The sequence below is a fragment of the Mustela nivalis genome, assembly GCF_964662115.1.
Source record: "Mustela nivalis genome assembly, chromosome: 4".
NCBI classification, from domain to species: domain Eukaryota; kingdom Metazoa; phylum Chordata; class Mammalia; order Carnivora; family Mustelidae; genus Mustela; species Mustela nivalis.
The window spans coordinates 81,200,901-81,205,876 of NC_139023.1; the positions used below are offsets into that span (position 1 = coordinate 81,200,901).

The window sequence follows — 4,976 nt, forward strand, 5'->3', positions numbered from 1 at the left end:
TACCGGAGGCTTATTCTGGGAAGCGTTCTGCTCTTCCTCTGACAGCGACGCAGTAAGCTCATGAGGCAGCCTCGACACATAATGAAAGCAAACGCCACCATAAATCTCCCGCCCCGCAGAGGTCACTTCAGAAAAATCGCCTGCTGCTCAAATAAGCACTGGCTATGCTGAGGCACACTGAGGGGGAGAAATGCCAACTGTGATAAACACTAGCAGGTATGCACCAAACCGAGGCCAACCCAGGCAACTGGAAGAGAAAGGAGCCCAGTGAAGCAGGTGTGTGTGTGTGTGTGTGTGTGTGTCTGTGTGTGTGTTTACACATAACCTTGCTAGTCCCTTGTGTTCTGGCTGAGCGAGGAAAGCGAGTTCACTGCAAGAGTAGCTGCTTTCCCTCTTAGGAGAGCTTGGGAGGCACCAATTTTCATTAAACCTAAAAGTACACACAGTGGCAGAAGGCCAAAACAGTCCTCAAAAGTGAGGCTTTTAAAAACATCTGTTAGGGGCTTTGAGATCCTAAGGAGAGAAAGAGAGAGTAAGAGAGAGATTGGACTCCAAGTCCAGAGCTTTTCATTTCCAGACCGTGAGTCATAAAAAAGAGTGCGTAAATCCAGATTGCCAGAATACACTGACCCAAGTCTGGGTTTACTAACACCTGAAGTACATTTCATGGGAATTAGGTTTAAGTATCAACCTGATCATGAAGCTTGAAAGGCTTTTCTCCCATCTCAGGATGCCAGGAGTGATCTGGAACCCGGAATGGAGTTTTCTGACAGTTGAGGTTTACTGTAGCGTAAAAGAAATTATTAAGATTTTCCCGCTAGGCATAAGGACGTGATCAGTGTAGGCACTTGTGGCCCAAAGCAGGTTACCCACCAATATTCCTTTAAACACCAAATTATGGATGATTAGGCTACTGCTTCAAGGCTTCCACAAATGTGAAACCTTGAAAAATTCCCAAATAAAAGCCATAAAACCAATCATTTTTTAAACCTGCATGAGTGACACCAGAAAAATTAGAGCAGTGTGGCAGGTCACTGTGAAATAAAGCTGCCATAAAGAAGCTTATGATGCTGTCATGGAAAAGGCAATTAGCAGGTTACTTTCTCTCAGGTTTAAGACTGGTTCTTGTTCTTCCTCCAGCCCCCTGCTTTCCACCTCCCTGCTGCAAAATGGATCAGTCTATAATAAGTAGTAGTTATATATCATAAGGCAGCAATTCCTTTTAGTTGTTCCACTATAAAAAAGCATCCAGATTTAGAACTTGACAGGAACCAGTATCGCCTGCCCCCAAAAGTCGGCAGAAAGTCTGTGTGTGTCATTCAGCCAGCATGGAGTCTGGGTGTTTTCAAAGCTTTAATTTGAAGGGGATAAAAAACCTGGGCGTTAAGCAATTTGGCTGTGGATATTTAATACAGCAGCCATGCTACAGAATTGGAGCCCCCTATTTTAAATGAAAAATTGAAAACTTACATGCTTTGTAGGCAAGGTGTAAGTAAATGTAGGATGGTAAGCAAAAATCAGCTAAGAACCTGCAGAAACACCATTAGAAGGACTAATGACTTGTTCAGGAGCGCCCTTAAATAAATGCTATGGTGTCATCTGCAGGTGTGTAAAACAGGTTTGGCTTTTAATTAGCTAGAGTCATGCCTCCTCTTGTTTAGGTTAAAGATACCATGAGGAAGCAATGGCCCAGGGAGATTGAGATTTGCCCCAAAGCATACAGCTCCTCAATGGCAACACCAAGATTGGAACACTGTCTCTTGATTTCTAATTTCCATTCCAACATACTTACTGTATGCAGAATAATGTACCCCAGAGATGTCTATTTATCCTAATTCCCCGAATCTATAAATACAGCACCCTACATGGTAAGAGATACTTTGCAGATATGATTAAGGATTTTTGAGATGGGAAGATTATCCTGGGTTAATCCAGGTGACTCAGTGTAATTACAGGGGTCCTTATAAGTCACAGAGGGAGTAGGAGAGTGAGGGTCAGAGTCAGAGTAAGAGATTAGAAGCGACTTTGAAGACAGAGGAGGGTTCACAAGGCAGAAACTGCCCATGCCCTCTAAAAGCTGGAAAAGGCAAAGAAATGAGTTTTTTCCCTAGAGCCTCCAGAAGGAATGCAATCCTGACGACACTTTGATTTTAGCCCAGCGAAACTACAAAAGAATAAATTTGTGTTGTTTGAAGCCACTAAATTTGCTTTTAGGTTTTACAACAGCAATAGGAAATTGATATAAGGTCCTGGATGGGCATTGTATTTACGCAAAGTTACCCCATTATCTCAGTGGTGGTCAGCCTTTATAAAAACAAAAAAGGGGCCTTTTGTCCAAATTGATCTCTTCGTTGTTTCTAAGTAAACAATATGTCAGGTTGGGAGTCTTATTACAAAAACGAGGGCGATGAGGAAGAAGAACAAGAAGAGGGACTTGAAGCAGGAGGAGAATATACATACTCAGGAAGAGATAGTTTGATTTTTTTGGTTGATGGTTCTAGGGCCATGTTTGAATCTGAGGGTGAAGATGAAATGACTCCTTTTGACATGAGCATCCAGTGTATCCTGAGTGTGTATACCAATAAGATCATAAGCAGTGATCAAGATCTCTTGGCAGTGGTGTTCTATGGTACTGAGAAGGATAAAAATTCAGTGAATTTCAAAAATATTTACGTCTTGCAGGAGTTGGATAATCCAGGTGCGAAACGAGTGCTCGAGCTTGACCAGTTTAAAGGGGAGCAGGGGAAGGAACATTTCCAAGACCTAATCGGCCATGGGTCTGACTACTCACTGAGTGAGGTGCTCTGGGTCTGCGCCAACCTCTTTAGCGATGTCCAGGTCAAGATGAGCCATAAGAGGATCATGCTGTTCACCAATGAAGATGACCCCCATGGCCTTGACAGTGCCAAAGCCAGCCGGGCCAGGACCAAAGCTGGAGATCTCCGTGACACAGGTATCTTCCTGGACTTGATGCACCTGAAGAAACGTGGGGGCTTTGACATATCCTTGTTTTACCAAGATATCATCAGCACAGCCGAGGATGAGGACTTAGGGGTTCACTTTGAGGAATCCAGCAAACTGGAGGACCTGCTAAGGAAGGTCCGCGCCAAGGAGACCAAGAAGCGTGTGCTGTGCAGGTTGAAGTTTAAGCTGAGCAAAGATATAGCACTCACTGTCGGCATGTATAATATGGTCCAGAAGGCTGTCAAACCTCCTCCAGTGAGGCTTTATCGGGAAACCAATGAACCAGTGAAATCTAAGACCCGGACATTTAATGTAAATACGGGCAGTTTGCTTCTGCCTAGTGACACCAAGAGGTCTCAGAGCTATGGGAGTCGTGAGATTGTACTAGAGAAAGAGGAAACAGAAGAGCTGAAACGCTTTGATGAACCAGGTTTGATTCTCATCGGTTTCAAGCCCTTGACAATGCTGAAGAAACACCATCACCTGAGGCCCTCCCTGTTCGTGTACCCCGAGGAGTCCCTGGTGAATGGGAGCTCAACCCTGTTCCATGCTCTCCTCACCAAGTGTCTGGAGAAGGAGGTCATGGCCGTGTGTCGGTACACCGCCCGTCAGAACATTCCTCCTTATTTTGTGGCCTTGTTGCCACAGGAAGAGGAGCTGGATAAGCAGAAAATTCAGGTGACTCCCCCAGGCTTCCAGCTCGTCTTCTTGCCCTACGCGGACGATAAGCGGAAGGTGCTCTTTACCGAGAAAGTCATGGCGAACCCAGAGCAGATAGATAAGATGAAGGCTATCGTTCAGAAGCTCCGTTTCAACTACAGAAGTGACAGCTTCGAGAACCCGGTGCTGCAGCAACACTTCAGGAACCTGGAGGCGCTGGCTTTGGATCTCATGGAGCCCGAGCAGGTGGTGGATCTGACACTGCCTAAAATTGAAGCAATAGACAAAAGACTGGGCTTCCTGGTGAGTGAGTTTAAGGAGCTTGTCTACCCACCGGATTACAATCCTGAAGGAAAAGTTTCCAAGAGGAAGCAAGATGATGAAGGTTCTGGAAGCAAAAGGCCCAAGATGCAGTTATCTGAAGAGGATCTGAAGGCCCACGTGAGCAAGGGCACGCTGGGTAAGCTCACTGTGCCCGTGCTGAAGGAAGCCTGCAGGGTGTATGGGTTGAGGGGCGGATTAAAGAAGCAGGAGCTGCTGGACGCACTTACTAAGCGCTTCCAGAACTGACCAGCCAGCCAGCCCCCTCCTTCTGCACTCTAGCCAGGCTGCCTAGTTTTGTTCTCGAGTTGAAACCGGTTTCTCCTGAGCCAGGAAGAGTCTGCCTGTTATAAGCCAAGGACTTTACATTTATGAGATGTTCCGTTGCCATGGAAACAGCATGGCCGCCTCACTTTGCTTTGCTTTATTGTCTGAATAAAGAGCCTTAACTTTGTACTAAAAAAAAAAAAAAAAAAAAAAAAAAAAAAAAAACAAAAAAGGACCCCCACAACCACCTTTTTTGGTCTTTAGTATGTTCTGCTCTCTTTAGAACTTTAGACACCCCCTTTCTCTCTGGCCCCTCATTGGCTCTCTTTTCTGTATCCTCTTTCTCATATGAACTACCGTTAAAGGGAAAACTTTTTCTCATTATCAACTGAGCCATGTTGAGAAGTCAGTTGGTAGGAACTTAAAAATATTATTCACCAACTATTTTCCAAAATATTAGAATACTCTATTTGGGTGTATTTCACATTCTCACTTCTGTTCCCCCTATAAAGCCTTGAAGACTGGAAAAAAAAAAATCTCTATGGGTGGAATTTTAGGTTCCTGGTTTGGATGGGCATTTCTCAAAGTTTCTTAAATCACACTATAGACATGGGCCTTGGAGTCAGAGAGGACTTGGTTTGACTTCTTGGTTCACCATTAATCAGCGATGTGGCCCTGGGAAAATGACTTATTAAGTTTCTCTCTGCCTCTAAAATGGAGCAATGATTTTGCTCCAATGTGAGAAATTAATGAGATTTTGTACT

The 4,976-nt window shown here is 44.5% G+C and overlaps 1 pseudogene across 1 annotated transcript; it reads left to right on the forward strand.

The window, feature by feature from the left end:
* Positions 1–2,328: 2,328 nt before the first annotated feature.
* LOC309863551 (X-ray repair cross-complementing protein 6 pseudogene) lies at positions 2,329–4,399 on the forward strand (annotated as a pseudogene). The gene has a single exon. The product of its transcript is annotated as an X-ray repair cross-complementing protein 6 pseudogene (transcript).
* Positions 4,400–4,976: the final 577 nt, after the last annotated feature.